This window comes from Carcharodon carcharias, chromosome 8, assembly GCF_017639515.1.
Source record: "Carcharodon carcharias isolate sCarCar2 chromosome 8, sCarCar2.pri, whole genome shotgun sequence".
Lineage (NCBI taxonomy): Eukaryota > Metazoa > Chordata > Chondrichthyes > Lamniformes > Lamnidae > Carcharodon > Carcharodon carcharias.
Window position 1 is genome coordinate 143922761 of NC_054474.1, and position 14056 is coordinate 143936816.

At 45.4% G+C, this 14056-nt stretch overlaps 1 protein-coding gene across 2 annotated transcripts in view; it reads right to left on the reverse strand.

Moving 5' to 3' along the window:
* Positions 1 to 14056, reverse strand: part of LOC121280911 (bromodomain-containing protein 3-like) — a 52593-nt gene that overhangs the window by 1091 nt on the left and 37446 nt on the right. The window lies entirely within an intron of this gene.

A 14056-nucleotide genomic window follows, 5' to 3' on the forward strand; every position in this document is an offset into this window, starting at 1 on the left:
CATTCTTCTAAACTCCAATGAGTATAGGCCCAATCTGTTCTACCTATCTTCATAAGATAAGCCCTTCATCCCAGGAATGAGTCAAGTAAACCTGCTTTGAACTGCTTCTAACATAATTACATTCCTTTTCAATAAGGAAACCAAAATTGTACACAGACTACTAATGTGGTCTCCCAAGGCCCTGTACAGCTGTAGTGTAACATCCTTACTTTTATATTCCATTCTCCTTACAATAAACACCAACCTGCCAAATGCCTTCCTAATCATTCACTATACCTGTATATTAACTTGTTGTGATTCATGTATCAGGACACCCAGATCCCTCTCGAGTTCTGCAACTTTGGTCTATTTAAATAACATGCTGCTTTTCTATTCTTCCTGCCAAAGTGGAAAAGTTCACATTTTCCCACAATATACTCCGAGAACTTTTTGCCCACTCTCTTAACTTATCCGTATCCCTTTGTAGACTCTTTACCTCCTCTTGACAACTTACTTTCGTTAATATAGATTGTAAATAGTTCTGGCCCCAACACTGATCCCTGTGGCACTCCATTTGTTAGAGCATGCCAACCCAAAAAGACCCATTTATCCCTACTCTCTGCTTTCTGTTACCTACCCAATCCTTTATCCATGCTAATAAGTTACCCCCTACACAACGAGCTCTTATCTTGTGTAGTAACCTTTGATGTGGCACCTCATCAAACGTCTTCTGGAAATGCAAGTACACCACATCCACAGGTTCCCCTTTATCCACCTTGCTTGTTACTTCTTCAAATAACTCTTAAATAATTAAACACAATTTCCTTTTCACAAGGCCATGTTGACTCTACCTGACCACACTGATCCTGCTATAACCTCCTTAAATAATGGATTCTAGCAATTTCCACATGACAGACGTTAAGCTAACTGGCTTATAGTTTCCTGCTTTGCGTCCCCCTCCTTTCTTGAATAAAGGTGTTATATTAGCTAATTTCCAATCTGTTGGAACCATACCAGGATTTAAGGAATTTTGGAAGATTACAATTAATGCCTCTACTATCCCTGCAGCCACTTCTTTTAAGATCCTAGGACGTAGGTGATCTGGTCCTCGGAACCTGTCAACCTTCAGGTCTATTAGTTTCCCCAGTACCTTTTCCCTGGTGATGGTGATTGTTTTAAGTTCCCCCCTCCTGTTCACCTCTGATTTTCAAATATCTTTGGGAAGTTTTCCATGTATCCTACAGTGAAGACAGACACAAAATACCTGTTCAATGCCTCCACCACTTCCTTGTTTTCCATTTTCAATTCTCCAGGCTCTCTCTCTCTACAGCACCAACACTCGTTACTCTTTTCCTATTTAAATACTTGTAGAAAATCTCTCCCTCATTTTTTAAATCATTCTTTGTTGGTTGTTAAAAACTGACCAATCTCTGACCTATTTCCAGAAGGCATTTGATAAAGCACCACATCAAAGGTTATTGCAAAAAATATAGCGTACAACATATTGGCATGGATAGAAGATTGGCATGGATAGAAGATTGGCTAGCTAACAGGAAGCAGACAGTTGGCATAAATGAACCTTTTTCAGGTTGGCAGGATATGATGAGTGGTGTGCCACAGGGATCAGTGCTGGGCTTCAACTTTTTACAATTTATATCAATGACTTGGAGGAAGGTATTGAAGGAATGGTCGCTAAATTTGCTGACAACACAAAGATAGGTAAGAAAATAAACTGTGAAGAGGACATAAAGAGGTTACAAAGGGACAAAGATAGATTAAGTGAGTAGGCAAAGATCTGACAAATGGAGTATAGTGTGGGAAAATGTGAAATTGTTCATTTGGCAGGAAGAATAAAAAATATTATCTAAATGGTGAGAGGTTGCAGAGCTCAGATTCAGAGGGATCTGGATATCCTGCTGCATGAATCACAAAGGACCAATCTGCAACTACAGCAAGTAATTAGGAAAGCTAATAGAATTTTCTCATTTGTGAGGGGGAACTGATTACAAAAGTAGGGAGGTTATGCCTCAGTTGTACAGGGCACTGGTGAGACCACATCTGGAGTATTGTGTACAGTACTGGTCTCCTTATTTAAGTAAGGATTTAAATGTGTTAGCAGTTCAGAGAAGGTTTACTAGACTAATACCAGGAACGGGCAGGTTGTCTTTTGAGGAAAGGTTGGACAGGTTACGCTTGTATCCACTGGAATTTAGAAGAGTAAGAGATGACTTGATTGAAACTTTGAAGATCCTGAGGGGTCTTGACAAGGTGGATGTGGAGAGGATGTTTCCTCTTGTGGGAGAATCTAGAACTAGGGGTCACTGTTTAAAAATAAGGGGTTGCTTATTTAAGACAAAGATGAGGAAAAATTCTCTCTCTCTTAGAGGGTTATGAACTCCCTTCCTCAAAAAGGTGGTGGAAGCAGAGTCTTTGAATATTCTTAAGGCAGAGCTGGATAGATTCTTGATTAACAAGTGGGTGAAAGGTTATCGGGGGTAAGCAGGAATGTGGAGTTGAGGTTATAATTAGATCAGCCATTATATAATTGAATGGCGGTGCAGGACTGAGGGGCTGAGTGGCCTACTCCTACTCTTAATTCGTATGTGACTATGTACCACGAATCTTTGCCGTTTCTTTCAATTTGATACAATCCTTAACTTCCTTATTCAGCCACGGATGATGCATCCTTCTCAAAGAGTCTTTCTTTCTCACTGGGATAAATCTTTGCTGAGAGTTATTAAATATCTCCATAGGTCTGTTAAATATGTCTGTAAAACTTTGCACAGTGGACAAAGGAGTCCATTTGGTCCATGATGCCAGTACTTTTTAAAAGAGTTAACCACTCCCCTTACTGTCTCCCCATAACCCTGCAAATTATTCATCCAGTTTCCTCTGAAAGTTACCACTGAATCTGCTTCCACCACCCTTTCAGTCAATGCATTCCAGATCAAAAGAATCACTGCTTTAAAAAGTTATCATCACCCCTCTTGTTCTTTTGCCAATCACCTTAAATCTATGTCTTCTGACTACTGTCCCTCCTACACAAAGAGGAGGTCCTTTGAACCTGCTCCACCATTCAATACAATCATGGCTAACCTATGAAATTTTGGAATATTATAACCAAAGCATCCACTACCCTTGCTCATTAGTTTCACAAGTCCCTTGATTCTCCAATATTTCTAAGAGATTTCCTGTATTTTTGCATCTGTCTTCAGAGGAATTGTTTAGTTTCAATTCTACTTTGCCACCCTTCCCCATGACCCTTGATTTCCCTGAGCGCCTTGTGGCACTCTAGTTACATCCTGCCACTTGAAAATGCCCCATTTATCCCTAATCTCCCACTCTTATGCCCACTCTCTGCTTCCTGTTCATTACCAATCCTGTATCCATGCTAATATATCACCCCCAATTGTTTCATTGCTTATCTTGTGTATTAGAGAGAGGCAGTAGGGTAGTAATGTCACTGGACTAGTAATCCAAAGGCTAGTGCTTTGGGGACATGGGTTCAAATCCCACCATGGCAGCTGGCAGAATTTAAATTCAGTTAATACATCTGTCATTAAAAAGCTATTAGTGACTGTGAAACAATTGTCAATTGCCATAAAAAACCATCTGGTTCACTAATGTCCTTTAGGGAAGGAAATCTGCTGTCCTTACCTGGGTCTGGCCTACATGTGACTCCAGACCCACAGCAATGTGGTTGACTCTTAAACGCCCTCTGAAATGGCCGAGCAAGCCACTCAGTTGTAACAAACTGCTACAAAGACACAAAAAAGGAATGAAATCGGGCAGACCACCCGGCATCGACCTAGGCGCTGGAAACAACAAAGGCAAACTCAGCCCTGTCGACCCTGCAAAGTCCTCCTTACTAACATCTGGGGGCTTGTGCCAAAATTGGTAGAGCTGTCTCACAGACTAGTCAAGCAACAGCCTGATATAGTCACCCTCATGGAATCATACCTTACAGATCATGTCCCAGACTTCACCATCACCATCCCTGGGTATGTCCTGTCCCACCGGCAGGACAGATCCAGCAGAGGTGGTGGCACAGTGGTATACAGTTGGGAAGGAGTTGCCCTGGGAGTCCTCAACATCGACTCTGGACCCTATGAAGTCTCATGGTATCAGGTCAAACATGGTAAAGGAAACCTCCTGCTTATTACCACCCACTGCCACCTCTCTTCAGCTAATGAATCATTAAACCTCCATGTTGAACACCACTTGGAGGAAGCACTGAGGGTGGCAAGGGCACAGAGAAAGTCTTCTGGGTGGGGGATTTGAATGTCTTATCACCAAAAGTGGAACAGTAGCACCACTTCAGACTGAGGTGGCCGAGTCCTAAAGGACGTAGCTACTAGACTGGGTGATGAAGGAACCAGCAAGAGGGAGAAACTTTCTTGACCTTGTCCTCACCAATCTACCTATCGCAGATTGGCAGATCCAACGCCTTCAACATCCACTCCCTCCACCACCGACACTCAGTGGCAGCAACATGTACAATCTGCAAGATGCACTGCAACTACTCACCAAGGCTCCTTCAATAGCAACTTCCAAACCTGCAACCTCTATTACGTAAAAGGACAAGGGCAGCAGATGCATGGGAACACCATCACCTGCAAGCTTCCCCTCCAAGCCACTCACTGTCCTGATTTGGAAATATATCGCTGTTCCTTCACTGTCACTGGGTTAAAATCCTGAATCTCCCTCTAACAGCATTGTGGGTGTACCCACACCAGATGGACTGCAGCAGTTCAAAGCAGCGGCCTCACCACAACATTCAATGCCAATTAGGGATGGGCAATATAAATGCTGGCATAGCCAGCAACCCTCACGTCCTATGAAAGAATAAAAAAGATGCATATGATCACAACAGTATTCATAGGATTGACCACCACAGAGTCCTGGTGGAGAATGAAGTCCAGTCTTCATATTTGAGATACCATCCATCTTGTTGTGCAGCACTACCACTGTGCTAAATGGAATGGATTTCGAACAGATCTAGCAAATCAAAACTGGGTATCCCTGAGGCACAGTGAGCCATCAGCAGCAGTACTCAACCATGAACTGTAACCTCATGGCCCGGCAATGTGGTTGACTCTTAAATGCCCTCTGAACAAAGGCAATTAGGGATGGGCATTCAGCCAATGCAATTCACTCCAGGTGATATCAAGAAACTGAAGTCACTGGGTAGTGCAAAGGCTATGGGCCCTGACAATATTCCAGCAATTGTAGTGAAGACTTGTGCTCCAGAACATGCTGAGCCCCCAATCAAGCTGTTCCAGCACAGTTGCAACACTGGCATCTACCCAGCAATGTGGAAAATTGCCCAGGTATGTCTTGCCTACAAAAAGCAGGATAAATCCAGCCCGGTCAATTACCGTGCCAAGTCTACTCTTGATCATCAACAAAACGATGGAAAATGTTGCTGACAGTGCTATCAAGCAGCACTTACTCATCAATAACCTGCTCACTGATGCTCAGTTTGGGTTCCGCCAGGGTCACTCAGCTCCTAACCTCATTACAGTGTTAGTCCAAACATGGACAAAAGGGCTGATCCCAAGAAGTGAGGTGAGAGTGACTGCCCTTGACATCAAGGCAGCACTTGACTGAGTGTGCCATCAAGGAGCCCTAGCAAAACTGGAGACAATGGGAATCAGGGGGAAAGCTCTCCGCTGGTTGGGGTCATACCTGGCACAAAGGACAACGGTTGTGGTTGTTGCATGAGTTCCTCAGGGTAGTGAACTCGGCCCAGCCATCTTCAACTCATAAGATCAGAAGTGGGGATGTTCGCTGATGACTGCACAATGTTCAGCATTATTTGCAACTCCTCAGATACTGAAGCAGTTCATATCCAAATGCAGCAAAAACCTGGACAATATCCAGGCTTGGGCTGACAAGTGGCAAATAACATTCACGCCACACAAGTGTCAGGCAATGACCACCTCCAACAAGACAGAATTGAACCATTTCTCCATGACATTCAACAGCATTACCATCACTAAATCCCCCACTATCATCATCCTGGGAGTTACCATTGACTAGAAACTGAACTGGACTAGCCATATAAATACTGTGGCTACAAGAAGTCAGAGGCTGAGAATTCTGCGGCACATAACTCACCTCTTGACTCCCAGAAGCCTGTCCACCATCTACAAGGCACAAGTCAGGAATGTGATGAAATACTCCCCACTTGCCTGGATGAGTGCACCTCAAACCACACTCGAGAAACTTGACAGAATCCAAGACAAAGTAGCCGGCTTGATTGGCATCCCATTCACCACCTTCAACATCCACTGCCTCCACCACTGACATGCAATGGCAGCAGTGTGTACCATCTACAAAATGCACTACAGCAACTCAGCAAGGCTCATTCGACAGCAATTTCCAAACCTGCGACCTCTACCACCTAAAAGGACCAGGGCAGCAGATAGATAGGAACACGACCACCTGGTAGTTCCCCTCTAAGCCACTCACCATCCTAACTTGGAAATATATCGTCATTCCTTCACTGTCAGTGGGTCAAAATCCTGGAACTCCCTCCCTAACAGCACTGTGGGTGTACCTGCACCACAAAGACTGCAGCGGTTCAAGAAGGCAGCTCACCACCACCTTCTCAAGGACAACTAGGGATGGGCAATAAATGCTGGCTTAGCCAGCGACACTAACATCCCTGAAAGAATAAAAATTCACATTTTGTGTAGTACTTTATTGAATGCCTTTTGGACTCCAACTACACTACATTAACGGGCTCCCCTTGATCTACCCTACTAGTTACATCCTCAAAAACTCGAATTAATTTGTCAAACAGGATTTCCCTTTAATAACTTGCTCTAATCATACTTGCTTTTCTAAGTGAGTTGTTAGGACTTCCTTAGGAACAGATTCCAGCACTTTCCCAATGACTGATGTCAGACTAACTGGCCTGTTGTTCCCTGTTTTCTCTCTCTCATTTCTTGAATAACAATCTAACATTTGCTAATTTCAAACCTGCTGGGACTGGTTCAGAATAGGGAATTTTAGAATATCATAGCCACTATCTCTGCAGCTCTCTCTTTTACAACCCTATCATGTCCTGGTAATTGGTTTGATTTTAGTCCTTCAAATTTCTCCAGTACTGTTTCTCTGCTTACATTAATTACTTTAATTTCCTCTCTCTTTTTAGCTGCGGGGTTACCGTCTATTTCTGGTATGTAGCTGGTGTCTTCTAATGTGATGACAGAAAATATTTGTTCAATGTCCCTGCCACTTCCTCATGGCTCATCAATTTTTTCTGTCTCTCCTCTTGAGGGACCAATGTTTACATTAGCAACTCTCATCCTTTTTATCAACTTGTAAAAGCGCTCATAACCTATTTTTATATTCCTGGCTAGTTTACTCCCATATTCTATTATCAACTTTTTGTTGGCCTTTTGCTAGTTTCTAAAATACACCCAATCCTTGGACTTGCTACTATTTTTGCAACATTATAGGCTTATTTTAATCTGTTATCTTTAAACCTCTTTAGTAAGCCACAAATGGATCTTTCGCGCAGAGATTGTTTCCTCTGTGGAATGTATTTTTGTTCAATCTTTTGAATCATCTTTAATGTTTTCCACTGTTCATTTATCCCCATAGCTTTCAGCCTATTTACCCAATCAACCTTCATAAGCTGCCCATTTACCTCAAAAAGAGTGCAAGAGGAGCTGGGAGTTTAAGAGGAACGCGAGAGGTACCGAGAGTTCAAAAAGAGCACGTGGTTGACTCTTAAATGCCCTCTGAAATGGCCGAGCAAGCCACTCAGTTGTATCAAACTGCGACAAAGTCACAAAAAAGGAATGAAACCAGACAGACCACCCGGCATCGACCTAAGCACCAGAAGCGACAACAGCAATCTCAGCCCTGTCGACCCTGCAAAGTCCTCCTTACTAACAGCTGGGGGCTTGTGCCAAAATTGGTAGAGCTGTCTCACAGAGTAGTCAAACAACAGCCTGACACAGTCATCCTCACGGAATCATACCTTACAGATACTGTCCCAGACACTGCCATTCCTGGGTATGTCCTGTCCCACCAGCAGGACAGACACAGCAGAGATGGCAGCACAGTGGTATACAGTCGGGAGGGAGTTACCCTGGGAGTCCTCAATATTGACTCCGGAACCTGTGAAGTCTCATGGCATCAGGTCAAACATGGGCAAGGAAAACTGCTGCTGATTATCATGTACCACTCTCCTTCAGCTGATGAATCAGTGCTCCTCCACGTCAAACATCACTTGGAGGAAGCACTGAGGGCGGCAAGGGTGCTGAATGTACTCTGGGTGGGGGACTTCAATGTTTATCACCATGTGTGGCTTGGTAGCACCACTACTGACGGAGCTGGCCGAGTCCTATAGGAAAAAGCTGTTAGACTGGGTCTGCGGCAGGTGGTGAGGGAACCAACAAGGAAGAAAAACATACTTGACCTTATCCTCACCACGTGCCTGCCACAGATGCATCTGTCCATGACAGTATCGGTACTCTACCGCACTCTATCATTATCATCAAGCCAGGGGATCAACCCTGGTTCAAAGAAGAGTGCAGGAGGGCATACCAGAAATAACACCAGGCATACCTAAAAATGAGGTGTCAACCTGGTGAAGCTATAACACAGGACTACTTGCGTGCAAAATAGCATAAGCGTTAAGTGAGACAGAGCTAAGTGATCCCACAACCAACGAATCAAATCTAAGCTCTGCAGTCCTGCCACATCCAGCTGTGAATGGTGGTGGACAATTAAACAACACACTGGAGGAGGCGGCTCCACAAGTATCCCCATCGTCAACGATGGAGGAGCCCAGCACATCATCAGTGCAAAAGATAAGTGGATGACCCATCTCAGCCTCTTCCGGAGCTCCCCAGCACCTTCCAAACCCACGACCACTACCATCTAGAAGGACAAGGGCAGCAGATAGATGGGAACACCACCACCACCACCTGGAAGTTCCCCTCCAAGTCACCCACCATCATGACTTGGAAATATATCGCCATTCCTTCGCTGTCGCTGGGTCAGAATCCTGGAACTCCCTTCCTAACAGCACTGTCGGTGTACCTACACCACATGGACTGCAGCAGTTCAAGAAGGAAGCTCACCACCACCTTCTCAAGGACAACTAGGGATGGGCAATAAATGCTGGCCCAGCCAGCGAAGCCCAAATCCCATGAATGAATAGAAAAATCACAGATGCCAGTCTACAGCCAATTCAATTCACTCCACATGATATCAAGAAATGGCTGTAGGCACTGGATACTGTAAAGGCTATGGGCCCTGACAATATTCCAGCTATAGTACTGAAGATGTGCTCCATAACTTGCCGCGCCCCTAGCCAAGTTGCTCCAGTACAGCTACCACATTGGCATCTACCCGGCAATGTGGAAAACTGCCCAGGTATGTCCTGTACACAAAAAGCAGGACAAATCCAACACAGCCAATTACTGCCCCATCAGTCTGCTCTTGATCATCAGTAAAATAATGGAAGGGGTCATCAACAGTGGTATCAAGCGGCACTTGCTCAGCAGTAACCTGCTCAATGACCCCAGTTTGGGTTCCACCAGGGCCACTCAGCTCCTGACCTCATTACAGCCTTGGTTGAAACATGGACAAAAGAGCTGAACTCCTGAGGTGAGGGGAGAGTGACTGTCCTCGACTTTGAGGCCACATTTGACCAAGTGTGGCATCAACGAACCCTGGCAAAACTGGAATCGATGGAAAACAAAAACAGAAAATGCTGGAAAAACTCAGCAGGTCTGACCGCATCTGTGGAGAGAGAGAGAAAACAAAGTTAGCATTTCGAGTCCTTATGACTCTTCTTCAGAGCTGAAAAGAAGTGGAAATGTGATGAAATTTATACTGTTTAAGGGGGGTGGGGCAGGTGGAGCTGGATAGAAGGCCAGCGATAAGTGGGGACAAAGGAGGGATTGACAATGATGTCATGAACTAGAGGACAAAGGGAGTGTTAATGATAGTGGTTAGTGCTAAAAAGGTGCTTATAGTGGTGTAAAGATAAGAAAGAAAAATGTGATTATAGCAGAACAAGGATAGCATTGAGTGAAAGAACAACATGGAACAGAAAATGGGAAGAAAGGAGATAAAACTACGGATAAATGAATAAAATTAAAACAAGTGGGTAAAAAAATGAATGTAGAAGAAAGGGGATGAAAAGAAGGGGGCAAGGATGGAGGAGAGAGTTCGTGGTCTAAGTTGTAGACCAGAAGGCTGTAAAGTGCCTGATCGGAAGATGGGGGGGCTGTTCCTCCAGTTTGCCTTGGGCTTCACTGGAACATTGCAGCAGGCCAAGGACGGACGTGTGGGCATGAGAGCAGGGTGGTGTGTTGAAATGGCAAATGACAGGAAGGTCTGGGTCATACTTGTGGGCAAACCGAAGGTGTTTCGCAAAGTGTTCACCCAGTCTGTGTTTGGTCTCTCCAATGTAGAGGAGACTACATTAGGAGCAACGGATGCAGGAGACCAAATTGAAGGAGGTGCAAGTGAAGTGCTGCTTCGCCTGAAAAGTATGTTTGGGCCCTTGGGGTGAGGAGATAAGGGGCAGGGTGTTTCACCATCTGTGATTGCATGGGCAGGTGCTGTGGGAGGGGGGTTGAGGCATTGGGGGTGATGGAGGAATGGACCAGGGTGTCCAGGAGGGAACGGACCCTGCTGAATGCTGACACCCGGTGGGGGGGGGGGGGGGAGAGATGTGTTTGGTGGTGGCATCATGCTGGAGTTGGCGGAGGATGATCCTTTGAATGCGGAGGCTGGTGGGGTGAAAAGTGAGATCAAGGTGGACCCTATCATTGTTCTGGGAGGAAGGGGAAGGCGTGAGGGCAGAGGTGTAGGAGAAGTCAGTCATCTCAGCTTCCAGGACATCACTCAGGGTAGTGTCCTCGGCCCAGCCGCCTTCAGCTGCTTCATCAATGGCCTTCCTTCCATCATAAGGTCAGAAGTGGGGATGTTTGCTGATGATTTGCACAATGTTCAGCATCATTCGTGACTCCACAGATACTGAAGCAGTCCATGTCCAAATGCAGCAAGACCTGGACCATATCCAGGCTTGGGCTGACAAGGGGCAAGTAACATTCGGACCAGGCAATGACCATCTCCAACAAGAGAGAATCCAACCATTGCCCCTTGATGTTCAATGGCATGACCATCACTGAATCCCTCACGAGTAACTCACCTCCTAACTCCCCAAAACCTGTCCACCGTCTACAAAGGCACAAGTCAGGAGTGTGATGGAATACTCGCCCCTTGCCTGGATGAGTGCAGCTCCCATAACACTCAAGAAGCTTGACACCATCCAGGACAAAGCAGCCAGCTTGATTGGTACCACATCCACAAACATTCACTCCCTCCACCACTGACACACAGTAGCAGCAGTGTGTACCATCTGCAAGATGTACTGCAGGAATTCACCAAGGCACCTTCGACAGCACCTTCCAAACCCACGACCACCACAGTCTGGAAGGACAAGGGCAGCAGAAACATGGGAACACCACCACCTGGATGCTCCCTCTAAGCTACTCACCATCCTGACTTAGAAATATATCACTGTTCCTTCACTGTCACTGGGTCAGAATCCTGGAACTCCCTGCCTAATAGCACTGTGGCTGTACCTACACCACACGGACTGCAGTGGTTCAAGAAGGCAGCTCACCACCAGCATCTCAAGGGCAATTAGGGATGGGCAATAAATACTGGCACAGCCAGCGAAGCCCAGGTCCTGTGAATGAATAAATAAAAAGGATGATTCCTTTTGTGGAGGAGACTTGAACTTGGGGACACTGTTTAAAAATAAGGGGTCTCCCATTGAGATGAGGAGGAATTTCTTCTCTCAAAGGGCTGTTCGTCTGTGGAATTCTTTTCCCCAGAAAGTAGTGGAGGCTGGGTCATTGAATATATTCAAGACTTGAGTTAAATGGTCCAGCCAACAAAGCCCATGCCCTGTGATTGAATAAAAAAGCAGCCGCCGGTCGAGGGGGGAGCGCGGGCGCAGCCGCCAGCCTAGGGGGGAGCGCGGGCGCAGCCAGAAGTTGAAACAGAACACAGAGAGAGGCTCTGCGTGAGAAGGGCAGTGGTGACGGGAGATAAAAACCAGTGGCAGAGAGCCCCTTCGACCTGTCAAAGCCCAAGCGTGACATCACAGGGAAACAGGTAGGTGATTGGTAGGTATCTCTTGTGTGTGTGTTTTGATTGGCCAAGTGGTTTAAATCTGGAGACGTTATTACAGCTGTAGAGAACAGTTAAGAAATTCACTTTTAAAATATTTAACATCCAAATTAATTAATTAAATAGAAGAGAGATGACTGGCCAAGCAATGTGTTGCAGCTGTAGTATGTGGGAGCTGGTGGACATCAGTGCAATCCACGGTGACCACATCTGCAGCTGGTGTTGGTTGCTCGAGGAACTTCGTCTCAGAGTTGATCAGCTGGAGTCTGAGCTGCAGACGTTGCGACACATCATAGAGGGGTAGAGTTACCTGGACACTTTCAGGAGACACTCATATCCCTTAGATTAATTATATCAAACTTGGACATTGGTCAGGCACTGGAGGGTGTGACTGCGAGTGAGGCAGGTATGGGGATCCAGAATTTAGCTTTGGAGGAGCCTCAGCCAGTGCCCTTGTCCAACAGGTACGAGGTTCTTCCTTCTGGTGTGGACGAGGGCACAGATTGTAGGGAGGATGAGTGAACTGACCAAAGCACTGTAGCACAGAGTACCATTCAAGTGGGCAGAGAAAAGAGAAATGTAGTACTAATAGCATAGTTAGGGGAATAAATGCTGTTCGCTGCAGCAAAGACAGAGTCCTGAAGGCTGTGTTGCCTACCTGGTGCCAAGGTTAAGGACATCTCTTCTAGACTGGAGAGGAACTTGGAGTGGGAGGGGAAGGATCCAGTTGTTGTGGTCCACGTAAGTACCAACCACGCAGGTAGGACTTGGATAGGAGGTTCTGCTGAGGGACGACAAGCAGCTTGGGACTAAATTAAAAAGCATGACCACAAAGGTAATAATCTCTGGATTACTACCTGAGCCATGTGCAAATTGGTGTAGGTTAAATAAGATTAGAGAGGTAAATGCGTGGCTCAAAGGTTGGTGTGAGAGAAGTTGGTTCCGATTCATGGGGCACCGACACCAGTACTGGGGAAGGAGAGAGCTGTTCTGTTGGGACAGGCTTCATTTGAACCATGCGGAGACCAGTGTCATGGCAAATTGTATAACTAGGGTTGTAGATAGGACTTCAAACTGATTAGTTGGAGGGGGGAGGGTTCAATTGAAGGGAAGTTTAAAAAGTCAAACAGAGACGAGAGAGCAAAGGTGCACAGTAAAGAAGAGGCGAACAATAATCGAAGTGTGACAGGAAGAGACAGAAAATATAAGCCGAAGAGTGCAGCAGAAATTAGAACCAGAATGAGTAATAACGATTAAAAGTCAAAGCTTAAGGCTCTTTATCTGAATGCACACAGCATTTGTAACAAGATAGACGAGTTGATGGCACAAATAGAAATAAATGAATATGACTTGATAGCTTTTACAGAGACGTGGTTGCGTGGTGACCAAGACTGAGAAGTCAATATTCAAGGGTATTCGATGTTCTGGAAAAAGAGGCAAAAAGGAAAAGGAGGTGGGGTAGCTTTGTTAATAATGGAAGATATCAGTGCAGTGGTGAGTGATGATATAGGTGCAATAGATCGTGATGTGGAGTCAGTTTGGGTAAAAATAAGGAATAGCTAAGGGAAGTCGTCACGGGTGGGCGTCGTCTATAGGCCCCCAAAGAGTTGCCTCACTGTAGGACAAAGTATAAATCGGGAAAGACTGGAGGTGTGCAAGAAGGGTGTTACAATTGTCATGGGTGATTTTAATCTGCATATTGACTGGACAAATCAGGTTGGCAGGGGTAACACAGAAGACAAGTTTGTTGAGTGCATCAGGGATTGCTTCTTAGAGCAATACGTTGCAGAGCTACCTGGGAACAGGCTATTTTAGATCTAGTAATGTGTAATGAGGTAGGATTAATAAGAAATATCATAGTTAAGGATCCTCTAGGGGGTAGTGACCACAACATAGTAGA